Source organism: Heliangelus exortis, chromosome 9 (assembly GCF_036169615.1).
Source record: "Heliangelus exortis chromosome 9, bHelExo1.hap1, whole genome shotgun sequence".
In the NCBI taxonomy this organism is placed as follows: Eukaryota; Metazoa; Chordata; class Aves; order Apodiformes; family Trochilidae; genus Heliangelus; species Heliangelus exortis.
This window is the reverse complement of record NC_092430.1, coordinates 6,276,571-6,301,044: the sequence shown is the minus strand read 5'-3', so window position 1 is coordinate 6,301,044 and position 24,474 is coordinate 6,276,571. Positions and strand designations below refer to the sequence as shown.

At 39.0% G+C, this 24,474-nt stretch overlaps 1 long non-coding RNA gene across 1 annotated transcript in view; it reads right to left on the bottom strand.

Annotated features, from left to right (window-relative positions):
* The window catches only part of LOC139799479 (uncharacterized), a 49,244-nt gene extending 27,301 nt beyond the window's left edge, over window positions 1–21,943 (bottom strand). Inside the window, exons 1-3 of the long non-coding RNA XR_011727285.1 lie at window positions 21,783–21,943; window positions 12,707–12,817; window positions 2,502–2,631 (exon numbers count right to left, since the gene is read on the bottom strand). This is a non-coding gene — a long non-coding RNA (uncharacterized lncRNA). The remainder of the gene's footprint in view (window positions 1–2,501; window positions 2,632–12,706; window positions 12,818–21,782) is intronic.
* Window positions 21,944–24,474: the final 2,531 nt, after the last annotated feature.

Below are 24,474 nucleotides of genomic sequence, written 5' to 3'. Positions count from 1 at the left end.
GTAAGGTGGGTCCTTTAAGTCAGTGTCAGAGCCCTTCCTGTCACAGACAAAGCTCTCAGGTTTTGGGCAACCGAAACTTGTTCTTTATGAATTGCTCCAAGGATCAGTTTGGGTCATTTGCCTTAAGGCCTTTTCTGCTTCCCTCCTGGCTCCTGCAGGGAACAGTTCTGCTTCTCCTATGCTCACCAGTACATGAGACTACCCAGCATCACTGTTGTCCAGTTTTGGATTAAAAATCCTACACCCAAAGACAGTTCTTGAGATTTTCCCAGCACAAGTTTGCTCCAGGCTAATTTATTACCTTCCTTGCTTCTACAAGTTTTTACCATTCCTTAGAAGCCACACACTGGACTTCCCTAGACCACCTTTTCCACCTTTTTTTTTTTTTTTTTTTTTTCCTGTGTATTTTAAAAAATTGAAAATAGGGGTACCTTCCAGGTTTCATCATAAGGGCCCATGTCAAATTTTAACTTTGGACTGAGCACCATGTTTTCCTCTATAAGTCACAAAATGAATATCAAGAAACATTTTTCCTATTTTTCCCCTGTAGGTTACATCTCCCAAAAAGCTTAATCAAAAAGGTCACAGAAAAGGCTATTATGGCTCTTATTATAACATTATAACTAAGAGAGAATGAAGTATTTTTTCAACCCCTATCTGTTAATTCTCAATTTGTTCAGCTGCTTTTCTAAAATGAAACCTGTTGGTAAATTTTCGATTACGTCTTATTTTACGTAAATCTGCTTACTGCCTGCTGCAGCTCAGCTTGTTGTTACCCTGTAGCACTATGCACTCTTTCCTTACAACACTTCCCTGATTTAAGAAAGAGCTACTGTCCCCATTTTGAGCATGGGAAACCAAGGCATAGAGATGTCTGTTTAGATATCAGTTAGGTATCAAGTCAAGTTCTTTATTTGGGAACCACCAGTGTGAATTCCCTCACAGCACTGCCCACTGCTTAAAAGCTGATTTCTATCAACAGTATTATACCAATTGTCTCATCAGCCATCAGGGTTTCCTTTGCTCTGTGACAGTTTTCTCCTGTTCAGGGACAAGATTATTTACAGGCTACCAAGTTCTTTTTGCTTTTTCTATACACTAAATCATGACCAGCTACTGCTAACCCAAGTCTTAGCTGGGATAGGATGTGGAGCAGGGCTAAGCAGTTTGAGATGTCAAAAAGGTTCAGAAACTGAGTGAGAAGCAAGGCATAAATAGCTACTGGCAGAAGAAAGCAGCAGGGAGCACTGCTCCTTGTGGGGGGGAAAGTTCATTTGACAGGAGAGAAGGTTTAGAGCTTTCAGAGGGCTGAACTGCTGAGAGTTAAATGGGAAGCAAGAAAAGACAGGCATAAGCCCCTCACCTTGCACTGTCACTTTGACTTCCATTGCCACCGCAGACAGTTTTCTCTGGCCTTGATCCCTCAGACAAGGCAGTGTGAGAATGTGTTTTCCATCTAATGATGTCTGCAGCACATCCATAACCCTGTTGAATGTGTGACACCTCAGCAGAGAGGCAGAGATGCATGACTACTATGTGAGATACATGACATGCTCTCCATAACATCCTCTTCTTTTGTTTCCTTCACAATGGTCAACCTTTTTGGAATTAGAGAACTCTGTTTTCTCTGTTCACCTTCACCTCCTGTCCTTTTTGCAAGCCTGTCTGTGGAGGTGATTCTCTCTTTTTTCCTGGCACAGCATTTGTCATAGTGACCAATCATTCCTGAAGAATGTGCACAATGCAAGTATTTGGATACAGCTTACATGGGTGGGTGGTCTTAACCACATGAAGGACACTTCAAGCCTGCTATGTCATTCAGGCTCTTTGGTTGGGTGGTATTGTGATTTTTAGAAATATGCCCTTGAGAAGCTAGAAAATAACTGTGCCAGGTGTGATGTGAAGAATACATAATTTCCTCTTACCCACTGGCCAGAGTTGTGAGCAAGTGACTGTATGTAAAGGAATTACGTTAAGCTTGTTAAAAATAAGCTGACAGGAAACAAAGGATTCACTGACAAGAAACAAGGGAATCACTCCCACAAAACTAGGCTATGGATGAAAGAATCAAAAATCTTTTCTTCAGCAATTCAATGTCATTTCTGTTATATTGCTGGGATGTTTACGATGCAACATGTATATCTTGATAAAAACCTCCACATGCTCAGCATTTGTTCATGGCAGAGGAACTAAAGAGACAGTATTTTCCTTCAGTCTGCTCTTGGCCATGTCACTTGCAGGAGTCACCAAATCTGATTCTTTAGTTATTTTAGAGTTGAAAGTTATATAAAAAATCCTGGATTGGTATTTAGCCTGAATTCTACAGACAATGATTATTTAAACGTTATCTGTCGAGGGTGGTTGGTTACTATATACTTCCAAATATTAGTTTGATACCTGATTTGATATTCAGTGTATCATAGATAATTAACTTTTTATACCTAAATGAAATGTGCATTTAGAAATGTTCATTAATACCATTATCATTAATTGGTTTTTACCTGCATCTCACTGCTGCAGAGATTCTTCAAATTAAATGACAGATTGTGGCTAGGGTTTTTTTGAAGGGGAATTTTAACAGCCTCCATATGTTGCACATGAATTCTGATGGGCCAAGTTCTGTTATCCTACCTGTTTAAGAAAAAAAAAAAAAAAAGTTATAGGCTATTTTTAGGCTAGTTTTTATAGGCTATTTTATAGGCCATAAAGCCTACAGGTTATAGGCTAGTTTAGGCTATTCTTATTTTATACCAAGATATCAGGGTTCAAAATCAATAATATTTTGTTTTTTCTAATAATTATTCTGTGCACAATTTTACCTAGGCATCTCATCTGTGGAAGGAAGAATACACATTGAAATAATTTCATGTTTTCCTTTACTGAACAAAATTGCTGAGGTGCATAGAGAAACACTCAGGAACAGCCTGAACTGAGGTTAATCAGCAGCAGTCTCACATAGACAAAAATCCTCCTCTCAGTTTGAACCCCACCTGCCCACTCTGATGTCCTTGTAACTCCTCTGAGTGCTGCTGTCATCTGCCAGGGTAGTCCTGGCACTACACAGCAACTGAGATACCAGCTCACTGCAGCTGAGGATCTGACCTTGGGAATACACAGGCACAGGTGTGTCTGGGATGGTCATGCTTCAGATACTGAATTTTCTATGGCCTTTACACTTTCAGCTGCACCTGCAGTGCACTGCTAAGCTGCCAGTCTGCAACATGAAAGAACCCAGTAATTGGAATAGCAGCTTTCTTGTGACCCATTGAGACTCCCTCGTACAGCTCACCCTCCCCAGGTTGTTTTCAAGTGTCTAAGTGAAACACTTCCTAAAAGGACAGGCAAAGGAAACCTCCAGAGACACACTGAAACTCTGGAATATGGAATTTATTCACTTCCACAAACACTGAGAAAGCTCTCAAAGCACAATGGATGTCGAGCTCCCAGGCTCCTCATCAGAATGCAAAAACATTAAGCAGTATTTTCTCATACACAAAGCTATATCTGATTAAAAGCAAATGAGAGTCTTGATCCAACTTCTAGGATTAAGTATTTCCTAGGGAGATTACATGAGTCCTACAACATACTTATAATTAATAATTTACTCATAAGGGAGCCCCCATTGGGACTGACTACAGGTGTAAAGAACTATTTTGTCTTGGTCAGCACATTGACTTCTTGACTTCTCTCATGCAATGTAAAGCTGTGTGCAGCAAAGGAAGTGGCTTAACCAGGACAGACACTTGTATTGGGAGCAGCCATTTGCAAAGCTTCAGCAAAGGTAATTTGTTGAAAAACTGCTAAATCCTGGCACAGAAAATGAGTGTGTGGCCATATGCATGGTAGCAAAAGGAGGAAAGACATTATTCTAACTCTTTTAATCCTGCCGATATTCTCCCCAGCACTTCAGCATAGAGAATATATTTTTTTCTTAACTTGGCAGATTCTATTCTACCAAAATTGACACCTGAAGCAGCATTTGGACAAAAATACCCCAGCAAAACCAACAAATAAACAATAAAAGCTGCACACAGTACTCTTTTTTCCCTTCCAAACCCCAGCCCTGGATCTTTATAAATCAAAAGAGTTTACTGTTAGTCAGGTTTTCCAGCTGAGAAACACTTCACTGAGAAGGCAGCAAAATGCAACTTAAAGCTTGAAACTTGTTAGGTAGTGCACAATACACTCTTTCAGACTCTGTGATCAAATCTAGTCCTAGGTTAGAGTACATAAATGTGCCTCACACATAAACACTATTCTTTAACAAATTTCTTGTTCCTTGGTAGCTCTTTGCAGCACCACATCATTCCAAATCAGCAGTAAACACAGGGAAGTCCATCACAGAAGAATCCTGCCAAAACGACTTTGGATCAAATTATTCTGGTGATTCCCACCTCATCCTCACTACCACAAATGATGCAATTGAAGAAAGGAAAACATAACTTTGTTTCACAGGCTCTCTTTCTCCCCAAGTACCACAAAAATTAATTGGCCAGGGAGTGTTCACAGTCCAGGTTTTACCAACTGAACAGGAAACCTCCTCCCAGTGGGTTTAACACAGAGCACATCCAAACAAAAGGGTGAAGGGAATAGTGAGATTCACCTTGCTGAACACAGCAAGTCTGGTTATAAGTAGCAGAAGGGCAGATTCAGAACTCAGTGGCTGAGCTGGAAAAATAGTTCCAATAAATATTGGAATTACCCATGGAATGCAGTCACTGGAGGTTTGTGCCATTTCCATGCTGAGTGTAGGCAGCAGAGAACATGTCTCCAATTCAGCAGGAAGATCTGCCTGCCGTACAGCACCACTTCTGGATGATCCCAAACCAGTGAGCCACTGGGCTCCCTGCCACCTGACCATGAGAAACACAAATTACAGCAGCAAACTCTCATTTTTGCAGAAACAATGTTTCCACCCTTCTCTGGTTCTGCTCTTCCCTAATTCATATTTACTGGCTTGGAGGAGTAATTCTTCCCATTTTCCTGCCACTATTTACATGATTGCAGCTGCCCTTACTGATATGCAACAAATTACATTAAAATAAAGAATGAGTGTATGAAAAGGACATGAAAACTACCATTGAACAGGACCCACATTACAGGTGTCTTCCCCATTCCTGAATACCAGAAACAGGCTGCCTTTGTTTCCCACACTCAACTGACGTGGCACAATCCCACTCTAGGTAGATCTTAACATCTGTTCTATATTCTTGTAGCCTTAAGTTTGAGGTTTGGTAGCCAGAGAGGAAAAATGCAGCTTCATTTTCTGTTTTCTAGAGAGAATAAAAAACCCCACATTAATTTAACTAGCAGGCTCTGCACACACAGGGGGTGGGGTGGGATGAGAAGAAGGCATGAATAAAGATCAGGCAGAACCATCACCAACATTAATCTCCAAGAAGCTGCCTAAGCATAAAGTCTGAGGCTGTATATGAGGGCTTACACTGAAAGGAGGCAAAAAGAAGTTTGTCTCTGCCCATCACCCTGTATCAGGGAGAAGAGCCCCAGCAGCTGCCTCTCTCCTGTTTATGCACAGCAGGCTGAGAGCTGTGAGGGAAAGAAAATGAAGGTCTATAAAGTTAGTTCCAAGGCAATCACATTAGACAAAAGATCAGTTTAGTACCTTTGTTCTTAGTTGCAGTTCTGTGTGGTGTCTGGGAAATTCTTATTGACATCCCAGTCACACAGAAAGGCACTTCAGGTACATATGGCACAAGTGAAATGTTCCTTTTTTATGGGTAACGTTTACCCGCAGGATTTGGCCATCGTATAAAGTGGCATTTCAGAATATTCTCAAGGGCTTTCTCATCATCAAAAGAGAAAAAATATCCTTGTAGCTTGCTTGGCTTCCGTGTTCTATATAGAAGAAAACAGCCTGCTCTAGTCACACAAAATGTAAATAGATATTTCACCATCATCTCACTGTGAGCTAGCACTTAGTTTAAAAATTCATCAGCATGACCATAAGGTCATGAAGGGAGAAGGGATGGGAGAGAAAAAAAAAAAAAAAAAAGACAAGAAGAACCCATGTTTTCTGAACTAACAAGTCTTGAATGGGACAAAAGGGTTTAAGTCTTTTACTCAGATTCTGTAATATTCAGGCTTTGAGATAACAAGGGAAAGAAACATTTCTGCAGATGGGTTAGGGTAAGAGGAGAAATTGTGAGAAATCTGCACAAGAGAACAAATACATTGTATTCAGTCAAACTTATATTAGGGTTTGTAGCCAAATAGCTTTATTTTATCTTTCAATTAGTAGGCAAGCTCATTTATGGAATAGCATGAGCCTTGCTTTCCTACAGTTTTTAGCACAATAGAAAACTAACTGGTGAAACTGGCAGATGCAGTTTTTATCAATAAAGCTCTGCTTAGAGGAGTTGAAAATCTTTTCCTTTCAAGCTTTCAAGTTCTCATTGTATACAATTGTTTTCCTCGGGGGATTATACCTGATCCCATGAAGCTTTCCCTGCCAAGACAGTCCAGCCTCATTGTGGAATAAGAGCAGACATTGATAGGCAGGGACCACAAGGGAGATTGTGGCAGCTCTGGGCCCCTCTCTCCCAGCAGGGTTTTGCTGCTCAGCCTGTAAGGGTCACCTGAGCATGGCTTAAAGGATCTGGAAAGGAGAGGATATCTGAAGGCCAAATATTTTAAAAATGCAAGCCCTTTGCCATTTCTTTATTAACCTCTCCCATCAAATAAAATAGATTCAACATTGTTTGTTTCCAAATGTGCTGGAAATGAAAATAACTGCAGTTATTGAAGCTGTGGGAGGTACAATGGATACTTCAGCTGCAAAAGGATGGGAATGTCCATTGAAAAGTTCCCTTCGATCTCTTTATAGCAGACAAATCTTCAAAAGAAAACATACTTTGTAAACTTTCATTTGAATACATCCTGCTCCAGCCAGCCAACCCACTTAAAATGACACAGAGGTAGTAAATTGTTCTGCTGATTTGTTAGCTGGAGTTTAACAGCTTGAGCTTATCAGGAGAGCGATAGGAACAAAAGTGTCAGGCATATCATCCTTCAGACAAGAACTCCATCCACTCTCCTGAACCTCTGAGGTGAGGGCTGTTAATTCCTCTTTGTGGTAAAAGATTTGTCATGAAAACACTGAGAGATGGACAAAGGCCACCCAGAAGGGATCTTATTCGACAAGCCTTGCTTACAGCACACCCCACAAGAAGCCCTCTTAATGCAAAGCATTTGAATAGCTGCATTTGTGTATGGATCCGTGTTTTTCCAAGAATGTGTTTGCCTCGAAAGTCCCTTATGAGGCAGAAACAACAGGAGATCTTGTCCTCAAGGTACTTCCGATATCTAGCAGCAGAAAGATGATGAGAAGCACAGACTTCCTATTTTTGAGTTCTGAGAAATGGTACCCCAAGGCATTAAAATGCCCATGAAATATGAAGGGCTAGATATTCACAGACACTCACAGCACACACTGAGAATGCTCAATTCCTGTTTTCTGGCCAATCCATTTAGGCTGCTGACTTCTGGCTCTGAATCCCCTCCAGAGCTCAATGGCTTCTGCCCAAGAACATACACATGCCATGAAGCCCAGTGTTGTCAGACAGCTACGAGCTGATCAGAAGCAGTTGTAGGTTTGGTTATTTCTTTTTGATGTTCAAGTCAAATGAATAATTGCTTTGGAAGAAATAGGAGTAAATAACACACATCCAGTCTGGCCAAAAGCATTTTATCAATGCCAAAATCTCCCCAGTGTACAAGACTACAACAGACAAGGACAGCCCTTCAAAGGCAACTATGATTGTTGCATGAAAGAGTGAAAAAGCAAAATTAACCAATTAAATTGTCTGCCAAGAGACTAAGGAATTCACTCTTCAGACATACATAGAATTAGGATAAATGAAAAGTGTAGAGGTCTAGCAAGATAGAATGGCCTTGCAAGAAAGAACATACCACATGTATCAGTTGCTAAGACAGCCCTAAAGCTCAAGAAGCAAAAGAGATCCTAGGTCATGAAAGAGCTGGAGAAACAAACAATTAGTACATCTCAGTGATGGTATTTTTTCAAAACCCTGAAAGGAAACACAATATGAAAATCCACCAGTCAGTTATGAGCTCTCATTTGTGTTCAGTATGAGGTCAAAGATACAAATATCAGAATTTAAAATTAGATATAAGCTTCCTGATTTAACCCCATCTCCTACGTTTCTATCGTTTGATTTGTAACAACATTAAAAATGTAACTATAGACCCTAGTGGAAATTAAATGGATATAGGAAAGTGAAATCACACCTGTCCAACCTGACAGCCTTCTACAATGACCTGACTAGCTCAGAGAAGAGGGGATGGCAGTAGATTTTGGTTATCTTCCTTTTCTTTTGGTTATCTTCTGCAAAGATTTTGTCTTCTATAATATCCTCACAGACAGATGTTGAAGCATGGGCTAGATAAATAGACAGTGAGATAGAATGAAAAGGAGCTGTTCTGTGAGCTCAGTGCCATCAAGTCCAGCTGGAGGCCATTCACCAGTGGTGGATGCCATGGCTGGAGTTAATTCTGAGGTCACCCCTGTTTCACATCTTCATAATTTACCTATATGGTGGGACATGTTGCTCTCTTCTCAAATTTGCAGATGATATGCAACTAGAAAAAGTGGTTGATGCACCAACTCGTTGTACTGCCATAAAAAAGCATATGGGCAGGCTGAAGAAATGGGCCAACTGGAATCTCATTAAATTCAACAAGGGGAAGTACAAAACCCTAGGTCATGAAAGGGCTGGAGAAACAAACAATTAGTACATCTCAGTGGTGGTATTTTTATTGCAATAAACCCCTGTCCTAGAACAGGCTGGGGAGTGACTGGCTGGAAAGCAGCTTTGCAGAAAAAGACCTGGGGCTCCTAGTGGACACTGAGCTGACTGCAATCCAGAAGTGTTTATGGAAAAGAAGGCAACAGCTTCCTAGACTGCATTAGGGTAACCAGCACAAATCCAGAGTGGTATGCCTGATGCTAAGCTCCCCAGGACAGGAAAGAAAAGGCACAGAGAAAATGGACCAGCAAAGGGCCAGAATGATCCTTATAATAGCTTGCAGCATCTGACAGGTGAGAGGAGGCTGAGAGGGTTGAGGCTGTTCAGTCTGTAGAAGACAAGGCTTGAGGGTGACCTTATCAATGTGCATGGGAGGGATTAAGAATATGGAGCCAGGTTATTCTCAGTAATATCCAGTAGCAGGTGACAGGACAGGATTCAATAGGCCCAAATTGAAATAGAGGAAATTCAATTCAAATATTATAGAACACTTTTTCTGTGAGGGTGGTCAAACAGTGGAAAAGGCTGTTCAGAGAGGTTGTGGAACCTCAATCCTTGAATATAACAAAAAACCCTGACAGAACATGGGCAACCTGCAGTAGCTGACCCTGCTTTGAGAGGGTAGCTGAACTAGACAATCTCTGGACATCCCTTCCAGCCTCAGCTGTAGTGTGAAAACATACTAATCACAGGATCTATGAAGAACAAAGGCATCTGTAAAGTGTCAAGTTTCTATGTGCATTTACTAAGAATTAATTTACTAGACATTTCATATTTAACTTGAGGGTCTCCAACTCTTCAACAAAGTAAAAATAACTTAGGTGCATATGTTAAAAGAGAAGAAAATCTCATGACTCTAACATTAAATTAACATTCAAAGGTGGTGTTAAGCAGAGAAGTTTCAGGGCAGCTTTTCACTCCAATGCACTTCCACTGCATTGAGGCTGAGCAATTAGGTGCAGTGTATGTTTGTATACATTCACATCCAGATCTATGTGTACTTTCAATAGACTTTCAATATCCCCCTCTAGATTTCAGATCATTTGCTTGCTATATTTGGAAAAATCTAGGAGGAATTTCTACCAATATATTTCCAGCTTACCCCTCCTTGTATAGCACCTCTTCTTGGTTTCTGATTTTTCTCTTTGTGGTGTGTGATTCCCAGGTTAGGTGACATCTCGTGACAGCCATAACACATCTGAAACCAATCCAAGAGTCACAGGTCTATCAGTTCAATGCCAAAGACAGCCACCCTGCATACAGTTCATCAGAGACTGATCTTAACTCTTCCAATCCGTTTTCCTTTCTTTTGTTTTGTTTTTTTTTTCATAAAAAAAGAGTTCTAAACATTTTAAACTTATTTTCTGAGGTCCAGATATGCTGAATTGCCTGTTGCTGCTGTTCTAATTCCAGACCTGGTCAACGGTGCTGCCAATCAAGCCACAGTTCCTCAAGCACACAGGAAGATACAGATAGACTCCAGAGTTACTAAAACCCCAAAGCCATCTTTAAGTCTGTAGCTCTGCAAACACAGCTCCTCTTAGAGCAGGGAAACGCCTCCCTAATCTCCAAAGTATCATTCAGGATTCAAGTGACAGGAAGAATATCAATTTAAAGGAAAATCTACTGGAGTCTGATCATTCTAGTATATGCAACATTTAATAAATCCTGCAGTAGTTTGTACTCTTCCTTGCAGATGTCCACAAGATACTTGCTTATTTTTCCAAGCTATTCAAGACATTCAAGCATTTCTTTAATTTTTTTACCCCTTCCAGAAATGCTGATATGAATCATATGGGCAAAGTAAACGGAGTACTCTGTTAGAATTTCCCTTTTTACAAATGAGCCATAAAATTGTCCATTAATCAGCCTTCCTTCCCCAGGGAATGAGCTGCATTGTTGAGGTTTCTTTTTCCATTTCTGATCCCTATTTTGTTGAGGAGATTACAAAAAAAAAGGAAAAAAAAAAAAGGAGGAGAGCTTTTGAAAACTGCTCGCCTTTCCACAGCCCTGGGGCAGAGATGGAGTGTTTGGTCAGTGGTAGAGAATTCTGAATTTAAACACTCCCTACTTTTCACCCTTTGCCTTCTATTAAAATACTATCCATATCATGGCTCTTTCACCTCCCATCCAGAGGACGTGGCATTCCTGTCTATTTAAATCACTCCAAGTTCCTTAGAACCATAAAAAGGCACTTTAAGGTTTCCTGGAGTAAGTATCTACAAACAGAACAAGAATTAAAACCAGAATTTACTGGAAATACAGCATTTCAGAGCTTTGCCTTCTGTTAGTTCCTGAGAAAGCTGTCAATTCTGACAGTGCTTGAATTTATCTAGAGGGTAGATCCATTTGAAACAGGGCAGGAGAAGGAAACATACATCTATCACACTTGTCACACCATGTCTGCAGTCTGTGGGCACAGCATGGATCAGCAACGCTACCACACATGGGATTTTTGAAGATCAAACTCTACTCAAGATGGCAAAGTTTGTACCTGGTTTTGAAACTACACACTGGGAGTGGGGTGAAGGAGTAAACCTCAGTTTAAAGGCTTTGCTGTACTTTTTAGAATAAGTAGAAAGGTCACAAGGTTCACAAAAGAGCAGTGGAAGCTGGTGTAAAATAGCACAGAATAAGCAAAGTCAAGCAGCCTGAGCATGATTCTGCTACATGGAGAGCTGGCCTCTAGCTGTCACAGATTTGTCATCTAAAAGTTAATGCCTTTGTCTTCTAGGTGTTAAGATAATTTGATACAAACTTTCCAATCCATCTTGTCCCTAGTTAAAACCTGAGTTCTTACATTGCATCTTTTGCCTGCTCTGACTTTCACTATCTGTCATACTTTTGGGACAGGAGATAACATAAGCTCCTTGTAGGGGTATATTTTCAGCAGAGCATCTTAGTAAACATGCAAACCAAATACATAATCAAAGAGGGGATTTTTAAAGGGAAAGTCATCTCAAGGTTGACTTAAAAGCCAAACAGCTTTATCTCACAAAAGTCTCATTTAAGTGCTGCAGTGTGGGGCCCTATGTGTAAGACAAGACTGCTCTTTCCATTGAGGCTCTGTTGATCTATGATCTAATCTAGGCTCTTTAAATAAGCTTTTAAGTGTGTAACTAAGAACCCCTTTATCTGTTATTAATGTCTCTCTCTGTTATCACTGCAAGCAATTTAAATACACTAGTCGTATTTGATGAATTCCTCCACAGATTTCCTTCCCTCTCAAAAGTATGTGAAGCTGGGTAAGGATTTTTTTCTCTCTCTGTACTCCATATGAGCTCAGTGGCATGCTAACATTAGCCCCACGCACATAAAACACTGAAACGTCTGGACATGCATGCAATGTGACTCACTCACACCTAGTGAACAAGTTCTCCTATTCAAAGGCTACAGAAGTGTGAGTTTCTTGAATCACTGATTTTATTAGTACAAACATGTTGAACTTAACCGACGTACCTTTTGACTTTATTGGTGTACCTTGCTTTATACACCTTAAAGACCTTGGCAGTTTTTCTATAGTTCATATAATCGAGATAGCACTCAGGGTAGAAAAAAGAATATCTAATTAAATCATAAAATGAATTTCTCCTAATTTCTGTCATGTTAGTAGTGGGTGACCTAAGAAAGTACATGCCACATAACCTGGCTTTTTCCCATGGGAGTTCATTTATTCCTATTTATTCTTATCTATAGCCAGATCTTACAACAGCTCCAATTCCAGTTCAGTATGAGCTGTGGGAAGTGTCTTGAGTTTTCATGTACTCTTAGGGAAGCCCGGTGTCATGGATAAAACCTAAAGCAATACTCATTTGGGATATTTGCATTGGCCTCTCTGTCACCCAGGAAAACTACCCTTGAAAAAAAAGCAAATAAAAGAAAAGCTGCTGAGAAACAATTAGCTGCCTTGAGCACAGTACCTGCCAAGTCAGCTCTTACCTTCTGCATCCAGTTGCCAGAGAATTCGATCAGCCCCACAGCACATTGCATCTGACTTATCCTCTTGCACCCCAGAACTGCTGAGCCTTTTTCTGCAGACAAAAAGGAAGACACCATAAAGGTTACACCCAACCTTTCTAAATCTTTCAGTCCTAGAAAACAAATGTGTTCCTCTTCTTACTACTGCAATGTCAGATATTTAGCTCAGTGATGAGATAAATCAATGTATATGCAAAAGTTAGTATCAGGATCACAGTTCTGTTCTTGCTTAAACAAAAAAACCAGATGAAGCATATTGTTCTGACCTTTGCCTGTCTTACCCATAATTGACTTACATTTACAGTACTTCAGCAGATACTACAAAGGAATTTTTCTGTGCTAACTAGGAAGGAGGAGCAAGTTTTGCCTTCTCTCTTAACAAGGAAGTGCCTCAACACTATTTCAGTCCAAGCCCCCATTCCTCCCTCCAGCAAACTGTTGCAAAACTGGATGAGTAGTATGATCCTGCTGTCTTATGCCAAATCAGTGACTGAAAGCATCTCTAGTGATAGTGAAACTAAAAGAACAGGTGTAGAGCATGCAGAAAGAATCTCATCCTATGTTTTTCAGTTAAGATAGAAATGCAGTAAGAAATTGTCTAATGTTGTAATTCAGCAGTTTCTGGTTTTCCACTACTTACAGGCTCAACAAGAGAAGAGTTGACACCTCACATCTCATTGGCACTGACATGCACATGTATGCACACATCTTCATATCTGCATACACACACAGAACAGAGAACACAAAGAACATGGATTCAACAATAACCTGAGCATGATATCAACAAACCTCAAAGTGTAGAGCTTTGGAATGTTAAACTCTATTGCAGCAGAGTGTTTGTACCCACACCATTGTGAATACAGATCTGTAAAGGGTACAACGTTTTCAAGACACATTCTTGGCTCTTAATTCATAAGCATGAGTGTTAAAGTTGCAGCATAAAGGTTCCTATCACAATTTCATGTGCCACCAAATTGATTGTCAAAATCCAGACAAGAAACCATTAAAACCATAAATTCCTGTGATATATATTATTAAGTCTGTTGTTTCAGAATGACAATCCAGCTAATACATAAGCTCTAGGCAGGAGAAAATATAATGTGGGGTACAGAATGAACTCCTGAAGCAAGTCTTAGTAAAAGACCCAAGTATATAGATAATTCTTATGACAGTCACTAGGAAAGAGTGAGTTCTGTACCAACATGTCTTCCCCCTTTCTAAATATATTTTATAACTGTAAGAGATCTCCATTTTCCTCTTACTTCAAACCACTTGATTTTTAATTTTTTTATTTTTACTCCTTGCTCTAACAACCTTTACATTGCAAAAGGTCCTGCTGGGAAAAAATTGCCTGAAGCCTTCATATCATTTACATATAATTTAAAATATGTTTACAAGGCATATTAATCAAGAAAAATGCAGATGCACAGTTATAACTTTTTATTTATAGAGATTTTATAAGACATTCGGCAAAACACACAGACAAAATACGACCTCAGGGCTGAAAAGGAAAAAGTATCAGTGAGAAGACTGTTGTCATGACTTGAAAATCCAACTGATTGATGTCCTGCTGCTTCACATATCCCTATTATTGTTTGAGGCTGTTTAGGAACATGTAATGTTCTGGTTTAATCTGTTTTATGCCAGGAAAAAAAATCTGTCTGCAAGTACCACAACGTGGCTCACACACAGAGCACACAGGACTCTCCTAGTTTTGGATGTTATCTGGCAGGTAACTACTGGGACAATGATGCTCTAAGTCATGGGCTCTTGCAATCGACAGTCTTGGCAGATCTCACCTTCAAAGTTCTGCATCTCCTCAAATTTGGTTTATTCTGAAGGTTTTCAGCATTTCTGAAAGTAATCATGTAAGTGTTCTTCCTGAAATTTCCCTGGTTCAAGGGCTGGGTTTTTTTGACGAGTATTCTGATATAGCTGTGCACTCCACTTTCTTTAAGGTTGCTCTAATCTAATAATTAACCCAGAGAAATCGTATCAAAATCATTTTCTGATGTTTCTGCAGCAGGGGTCATTTCCTTTCAATACTGCCAGACCTCAATGATTGGCTACGCCACATTTTAAATTATAGCTCAAGTAAAGCATTGTGAAGTAGGAAGAATGAAAAATGAAATATTGCAACTAAAATGCCTAAAATATTTTCACCTGTCTTGCTGTCTATATTTGGTTGAAATATGCATTTTTTTTTAATGTTACAGTGGGATCATATTGGCTTGTTTTCCCTCACTTGCTTAAAGACTAGAACTACTCAGAATACAGAATGTCTAACTCAGGAAGTTTATGCAGGGGAATATAATCAAAAAAGGAGATACACACATATACTGAAATTTCCTATTTCAATTCCATGTTAGGAAAAAGCCAAGCAAATCCAAAGTCACTTTTTATTTATTTTTTGCCTTCATATTTTCTTCCAGAGTTATGTTGAGAACGAGAAAATGCATCTCCAATAATATTTTAAAGCCATCACTTAATGTCCTACAATAAATCACCACACATTTCAGTTTCCAGACCTTTCAGCTGTTATTCAGCTGTTATTTATAGCACTAGCTACTAGTTTAATAGGCTGATTATCAGAAAGGGAATAGGAATTAGGGCTTTTTTCCTGGCTTCTCTCTTTTTCAAATGAAAGCAGAACAAGATAAGCACAAGTAAGAAGGAAACTGTTCCCCTGCTTTTGCTTAGTTTGGGCTGCTTTCCTTTCAGGTTCCCTTTATGGACTCCCACTGAAAACATGTCTCTAAGGAGCATTTGTTAGGGATAAACTGACAGGTTGCTGGTGGCCTCTTTTTCCCTGTTTTTAACTATTTTAATCCTTCCATTATGTTAACGACCAAAATATTCTTTCCATATTTATATAGTAGTGTCAAGTCCCATAAAGCTACACAACACTGAAGTAGTATTCAATTATCTCTTGCTTGACAACTCTCCAAATATCAAGCACCTAAGTCGAGCTCCAAAGACTACACAGTAAAACATTAAGTGCATTTTAAAAGTAAAAAAGAGATGGCAAGTCTCCCTCTGCACCTGTCAAACAAAAATATCTTTTATCTATTACATAAAATACAAACAGAAAAGTATAATATTCTGATTTAATGAGACATGAAGAGTGACGCTACTTTTTGACATCAGCAGGCAATCATTATCATCAAAGAAAGGAAAACAGATAAATTGTTTGAAAGAAATGGTCTTGTTAGCAGAAACACAAGCTCCTATGTGCCAACAAATCATATCACAAGAAAGATTAAACTGCCTTGCTCGCAAGCATAGGTTATAGAAGCAAAATGGAAGAGATACGTTCAGTGATAATTAAGAACTGAAACTATCATATTATAAATATTCATTATGAAAAGGTTGTTTCACTCCTCAGAAAACATTTCCAGGTTGCAAATGTTTAATTGACTTTTATTTCTTCCTTGTTATGAAGGTTGAAAGACCCCAGCATCTTTTGTACTACACAATTGGTCTGTTCACAACACTGAAAATCTGGGCACTTAAAGGTGAAAATATGCAAGAGGCTTTTCTCTCATTACTTATTTCTTCAGGTCTGTAAAACTGAAAGGATTAAAACTTTGGATCCATTGATTACAACCCTAGGGAAAAGACTGGAATGGTGCAATTAATACCCAGCTCCTTTTTAAAGGGAATGCCCCAATGACTTATTCTGCCTACAGAAATAAGAGGATCTGGCTGGAAGAAGATCTCCAAAATGTAGAGGGCAAATCTTAACACAATCGACTTTATGGAGGTTTTTTATTCCCATGGTGAGAAAACAGCAGAGGTGTTAATTGTGGGCTACAGTTCAATACAAAGGCCCCACAGAGCACTCGGTACCGAGTTTTTTGTTTCTCATGAAAGGCCCATTTTTTTTTTTCAGCTAAAAATTCAATCTCCAACCCCTCTGTTCCACTCAGGATTCATAGTTATGCCTAATCTGCTGCTTTTCTGGCTCACTTACAGGCCCTGTTGGCAGGTAGTGAATGCAAAATAATTCTAATGGGGGAACCCCTGGGAACGGGAGCAAAAGTTTTGAGCATTTACAATTTTACAATGACCTACAGCCAGCTGTTAGAGGAAATAGGCCTCCATCACTGGAGCTCCCTGGAATGAGACCCTTTTGCACCTGATATTTTCAGCTCAGCAGTCTGCTAAAGAAAGAACCCTAGATCATCCAAAAAACAGGATCAATCAGGACAGGGAAGCATCACAAGGACATATGGTACTTAAACCAATCTGAACTCCAGTTTGATGGTCACAAAACTGTTGAGGCCACAAGCAAAGTGGGGACCAATAGAGCTTGAAGGCCCAGATAGTGAGGTAAAGCAAATAAAATTGTTCAGAATGGTGGCAAGCAAAGAGAAGAAATTACCTGACAATCTGGTATGTTGGATAGCTTATGTAAACATGAAGTTAATTTGGATCTAGCCCAGAACACAATCAGACACTAATTCCCATCTTCTCTATTACTTGCCATCTCCTGAACAACAGCTCTAATTGACAACTTGTGCCAAGTTTAAAGAACAAAGACTTAGTTAATTTTCCATTGAAATCAATAGAAATCTCTCCTTACCTTTTGCAGAAGCTGGAGTAAGTCATCAATTAGTAAGTGTACCTGCTCATAACAGTTGTATTATAGAACAATTAGGAAAACATAAGAAACTACAAAAACTAATGAATAAGCACCGTGCTTTTGAAACAATAAGAAAACTATTTTTAAATATACACTATTTTCCCTTTGATACGAAAGTCATCCATAATATCTTACTTTGCATCCATTTATTCCCACTTATTCAACTCATCGGTGTTCCCCAAAGTTTTTCCTCTATTTCAGTCTACTCCCTAGCATTGCTTCATCAACTTTTTTATGTAATTACAAGCATTATTTTGAATCCAGTGCCTCCTAAAGCACCCATGAGAAGGAGAGTAAAAGAAAAATATCTGTCTTAAAAATCTTGTACTCGTTTGGGTGTATTGTTTTGTGAAGGAGGGAAGTAATTTAAAGAGCTAACTGCCCTGAATTCCCTTTTTGAAAAAAAAAAGTCACACTTTTAAGTCAATGATGATGTCTCTGTTGGGACACTAGCTAGAACTCAGTGAACACAGTCAGAGGACCTCTGCTTAGTTTTGTAGTATCAGGTACCACTTCTGGTTTCACAGCTGCCCTTATTTTGAATAGGGTTGCTAAAAAAGCCCTCACGGGTCCCTTTGTACCTGAACTATCTTGTGATGGGTTTGCTTCTTACTGGTCCCACTTCTTAGGCTCCATTTCATAGATGAAAGGAAAAAAAGGAAAAAAACACAACAAAACAAACAGAGTTACTTAGGTTAAAGAAAAAACAAAACTATTTCTCTAGTGAACTTGAGAAATCCCTTACTACACACCCCTTCCACAAGGGAGAACCATGAGAGCTACACCATTCCTGATATCTATAGTTTAATTCACTGAGATTTCCTCAGCAGAGTAAAAGAGACTCATCAACCTCTACTAGTAATTTATCCTGACACGCCACTATCATTCTCAGGAAGGTTTATCCTAACTATCTAAATCAATTTTGCTGCAGTGCAATTCCATAATTTCTTATCAGAACTATTATGCATGGAGGGTAGATTATTCCCCCCTCTTTGCAGCATCGTGTTCTGTAGTTTTAAATGAATCTTTTATCTAGTCCAAACAACCCTGGTTTATTCAAACTTTCCCTGTGTCTGAAGTCAGAAGCCATTCTCCTTGCCCTCTGCTGTGGTCTCTCCAATTAGCCAATACCCCTCACAAGACGGGGTGCCCACAGCTTGACACCACCCCAGCTGAGACTACCACAGGCAACAGAGCAGAAAGTTGACTCCCTGGATCTTGCAGGTGATGCTCCACACAACCATGTTTGCTTTATTCACAGAATCCTGAGGTCTAGGCTTGAACCCAGCCCATGATCAGCTATAAATCTAAGCTAGATGCTTTCCTACAGAATTACTATTAGCCCATATTCCTGCACCCAATACTGAAGTGGTTAGTTAGTTGTGCCTAAATGTTGAACCTCCACTTCTTTCTGGACAATATCCTGATTTTCCAAGTCACATCATCAGCTCCAGATTATTTTGACTTCTCATTTAAATCTAGCAAATTTACAAGTCCTTCATAAGTCTAGCAATCCTTCCATTTGAGTCATTAATGAAAACATGAACTACAGAGCTATGTAAGGAGGAGGAAGCTGTTATTTCCTGACCCTCTCTCCTAACCTCCTTCCTCCTCATTTCAAGACCATTTCCTTCCTTCCTCCCTCCCTAGGACATCTGCAGACAGCAGGCAAAGAATGAAAAGTCAGCATCCAGCCAGCACAGCAGTCAGACATGAAACCAAGTAGTGTCAAAGACCAAAACCAGCAATAGAAATATAACAGGATAGAGAACCATGATTCCACACTGGAACTGCATAAGGCAGCTGATATCACACTTTGTTTAACATTTTCCTGGAGTTTCACAAGTGTGAAATATACATGTCTAAATTATCCTGCACACAAAGCAAATTACACCTATGATAATGACATGTAATATATCTTACAGATCAAAATAAGACAGTAGAAATAGCAGCATCTGGTATTCCTGTGTCCCCTGTAAAAGCATCCTGAGTAAGCTCACCCTATTCTGATGGCACCCATGAGACAGTCTGCAGTATCTCTAGAAACAAATAATGGTTCTGGTTGGAAAGGACCCCAAAGAAATCTAGTACCAAGCCCTCTGTCATAGGCAGGGACACTTTCTACCAGACCAGGTGGCTCAAAGATCCATTCAGCCTTGAACACTTCCAGGGAGGGGGCATCCACAATTTCTCTGGGTAACCTCTGCCAGTCTCTCACCAATCTTTCTAACTCTTTTCAAATGTTCTTCTATGCGCAAACCAACTTTAATCCTAATGGTTTAACTATTTATTCAGATAATACAAATACAGTATTTTGGCTGCTGTATAAAACCAAACCAAACAAACAAACAAACAAACAAAAAATCCAACAAAAAAACCCCAAAACCAAAACAAAACCAAAAAAACCAAAACAGGAAAACAAACAACAATTTTGTCTGCTGACAGAGTGTCTAAGTGTGAAGGTATCTTCAAGTGAGAGAAATTCTGCCTTATGCTGAATGTAGCCAAAAATCCTGATAACATTCAATTGTACTTGAGTGCTTCCAGTCTTAAGGTATTACCAAACACAGGTGCCCCCTACCTAACTGTGTAATGTCCCTTTTTTAAGACAATGCCAGAATCAAGGACAAAGCTGGTAGTCTTTATGGAAGGGTTTAAAAAAAAAATATATATGTTTATGGGAATTACTATCATAAATTAAAATAGTAGTCTATTGCTAGTGAAAGTTAAAATGGGAAATATGCACTTGAAAATATAGATTGAATGCACAACTGGAAATCACCCACAGCTCAAGTTGCTGACCTTGCCTCCAGTCAGCAGCACACAGTGAAAAAGTCTCCATTAAAGAAGAGAAAAAAAAAAAAATCCTGGAGTGCTCCTTCTCCATCAGGTATTCCATTTCTATGTGACCGTAGTTGCATTAATTGGCAGCTCAACTACTCTAGCCTAACACTAGAGAAAATGAGGATCACACAGGTACAGGTCTCCAGAAACTTTCAAATAAAGGTTTAACTGCATTTCCTGTCAATATCTATCAAGGACAGCAAAACATCTTTGTCATTTTCTACCCCATTCAGCACCGGGAAGGACACAGGGTCCCTTTTTTTTCCTCACCAGAAACTGAGTTTGTTCTTTCCATCTCAGTCAGGATTGACCTACTTAGATAATCCACAAGCCATATAACATTATTGCCAGGTGCATTGTTTTTCTTCACAACAAAAGAAACTCTTCAGGTTCCCTGAGTGTGCCACGTGCTAAAAGACAGCTGCAAAATCTCAGAGAAGGCAAACACGGAAATCCAGAGTAAAAATACACTTAGGATATAATTATAAAAATGCTAGAGATTAGACAAAAAAAATCAATTTTAATGTTTAAAAAAATAATTCTGAAACCAGGAAGAAGGAAGATTCCTGAGGTTTACAGACCAGGGAAGCATTTTCTACTTAGTTTAAAGAACTGTCCTGGCACCTGGCACAAGCAATACAGGCAAAACATTTCAAGGCATCTCCTCCCTTTTCACAATAACTTTTTCACAGCAGTGCTAGGGCAAAATAATGATGATCTTGCATCCCTGCCACCAGCTCTTACCCACTGTACCAGAGCATTATAAGCATTTGGCAGGTATCCAACGAGGCAGAACTGAAAATTATTTAGCTGAAAAATTAAGTACAGGTGTTTGCCAGTTTCTTTCAAAGCCACATCAATTCCCCAGTCAGGTTCACCACTGTCTTGTGCAAGAGCTTATGCTAGAATAGGAGTCATTAACACACAGGTGAAAACTACATGGCCTGTATTATTAGCCAACCTCTAGCTACAGTCTCAGAATCCCAGAAGACACATTAGTATATTTTGAGCAATAGGCTGGCAGGAGGGAGGATTCTGTCACTGAATTCAAACCTAGTCTCAACTCACACTAGCTGCACACCAATAAGCTGCTCTCAATTTTTATCCCTGTAAGGGAAAAATCAAGACCAATGAGTTAATGAAATGTCAGGTGGAGAATCAGCTAAACATGTCAAAATGCCACAGAAAATAAGGTTCCCAGAAGATAGAGACTCAAAAGTTCACCAGAAATGGTATATGGCTGGTGATCATTATTAACAACCAAAAGGAAAAAAAATAAAAAAGGGTTTCTTCCACTCCACAATACAGTCAAATCTTTTCCTGACCTCCACTCTAAAATGATAAGTTACATACATTACAAAAGACTCCAAAATACATACGTCAGTCTCTCTGGTCCAGATTTATTTATGGTGTTTTCAAAAACACAGACAACTGAGGAGCCCTCCATATAACTGAACCTCAATATTATTAAATCCTAAAAAAGTAACAGCAACCTACTGTTAATCACAAAGATCAAATCCAGATCTCACCTCTTCTTAAACGTCATTCTGCTATCATGCTTCTCTTCATTAACTTTTCTTTCCATGTCATGTTTTTCATTATCAGTTCTATTCAGTGAGCATAATTCTGCAATTAGTTTCGCAGTGGTTTTGTTCATTTTCTTCCCCAGCCCATAATCATGTACAGTGTGTCTTTCTGTAAGAAACAAGATGAACAGGGTTAAGAGATGCCAGTATTATACAGCACAAGCATGGAACCCAAATACCTAGCATACTGTTATATGATTTAAAAGAAAAAATAAAATAGCCTTCTCTCTGTATAACCTTATTATAAGATAGAACATATAAAATTAAGTAAAATGAATTTTAATCTGCAGTAGACATTCTTTCCTCTGGTTTAAGAAATCAAAATATATTCCAAGTGGATAACCAAACTCTGAAGTTTTCTCCCCCTCTTATAAAAGGTCAGTTTCCTATTGATGTAAACCAGCTGAATTTTATTTCCTACCATAATTCTTCTATGTATCAATGAAGGATCTGTAAACACAGGGAGAACAGTCTTGCAGTTAAGACTCCAGGAATGAGGAGCTCAGAGTTTATTTCCCATCTCCGCCACCACATTTCTGCATAAACTTTAAATGCAAATCCCCTCATTCAGAACATCTATTTCTGCTCTACAAAATCAAAACAAAGCCTTTCTGGATAGCATATTTAAACTGTAAGCCATTTAAGGCAAGATAAACAATTGTTGTTTATCAAAGTGGGAGAAACATAATACTCATCATTTTTTCTCTAACTTTTGAGCTAACCTCTGTGGGCTAGTCCAAAAAACACTCTGTTATTCACACTGGGATTCTGTCCACAACAGAAGAGATTCAAGCTAAATCTGTCCAAAAACCTTATTTCCCAACCTATGAACCTCTGAACCACAAAAGATTCCAGATTTTACCCAGTGTTTCTTTCTCAGGCTAACATGACCACACTGTAGAACACATTGACCACCCATTCAATAAATACAGCCAAAACCTTTTGATGCCTGATGAATCTCCTTCACCACTGTTTTAAGCTTTTCCACCTAACATCTAAGGTCCTTCCAAAACTCTTCAAAACTTAGTTACTTCTTTCCTCTGTTCATACTCTTCAGCTTACTAGTTTGCTTACCTGTATTCTTTTCAGTTCCAAGATTCCAAATAACAAAAAATGTACCCCTCAGGCAGACTTATAAATTTAGATACCCTCAAAATTCCTTAGCCAAAATAGTGCTGGTTACACACTCTGAACCTTATGATTTTATCACCACTATCTCCCTTTAGTGCTGGTCATTTTAACTCCCTTAGGAACTGACCCCACAGAAAAGAGTGCAAATATTCTCATTAACACTGGGGAAGGAATTACTATGCCACATACAATCCCTACAGCACAGTCTACAATTAGGAAAGTCAGGGAATCCTTTTCATGTTGCTCATAGGCCCAAGGAAGCAGTTTTATCCTTTTTGACAGGGAAAACGACACTAAAAAATATGTAGCTGTTCTCAAAAGGCAGCATTCAAAAAGGCATTTATATGAAATAGATGGTGCTGCTGTTCTGGGACTACAGAGATTATTAAAATCATACCCATATTCAAAGCTCAGGCATCCACAGGAGTTAAATAAACCAGACAACGACCTGACAAATCTTCCAAACATTCATGTGAGTAAATGCACATAGAAACAGATGGCACAAAGGTGGTAGCAGAGAAGGGATCTCAAATTTCCTGAAAGCTAGTAAGCCTAAATTATATCTTTCTCCATGGGTTAGATTAGAATCAGGAAATTTTGAACACTGGGTCCCTATGTCAAAATGCTTTTTCTGTGACAGGGCCAGGGAGTAGTCTTGTCAAACTTCCAAGATGCACTCATCTTCTACTTTTCCTTTTTGTCATTCTTTCTCCCTTAGCCTTAAAGGACAAAGCCCCCCTGCTAAAACATTTACAATAGTGCATTAGAATTAGAAAAGAACAGATTTCGAGACAGTCTTGGTTAAAAAAGCAAAATAAAACAAAAAACCCAAACTGATATGGAAATTATCTACATGGAGAAAGTTGTTAAAAATCAGTTTGTCTGAACTTGTTCACACGGAAATAACTACATTAAAAATAGGCAAGCAAGTTGCAGAAAAATATGCACAATATTTGCAGAAAGGGGTAAAAAAACATCAGCTAAATTATCTGCTGTGAATTGCTCCCCAGTTTCAGCACTGCACTGTGTTCTACTACTTGAGCAGGAAGAATAATTAGACTTCCAAAGTAATGCTTACAAACATGACTAACCTTGTACTAATCTTCAAGGTCTGAAAATCAAGCTGAGATCTCACAACAGGACTGGAATAAATAGGGAAAATATTTAATGGCTATAATGATTAGCTATACTGCTAAGGATAAATGGACAGTGGAACTTTATAAATTTGCTTCCAGTTGTGCAACAAATTATATAGCATACCAAATACCTATAGGACAATAGAACAAACATGCCTTTCTCCCATTACTTTTAACAGAGTTAAATCAATTTCCTAAATAGGTTATCCACAACTTGGTTTTTGATAAACAATTCAATATTCCAAGGAGGTGAAGAAGTAACAGCGCAGCTGAGGGTGAAGTGGAAGACCTGGCTCATCCATCTAGATGTACCCAGAAATAACAGTGACTTAAATGTTTGAAGAATAACATGGCCCAGGTGACAGAAA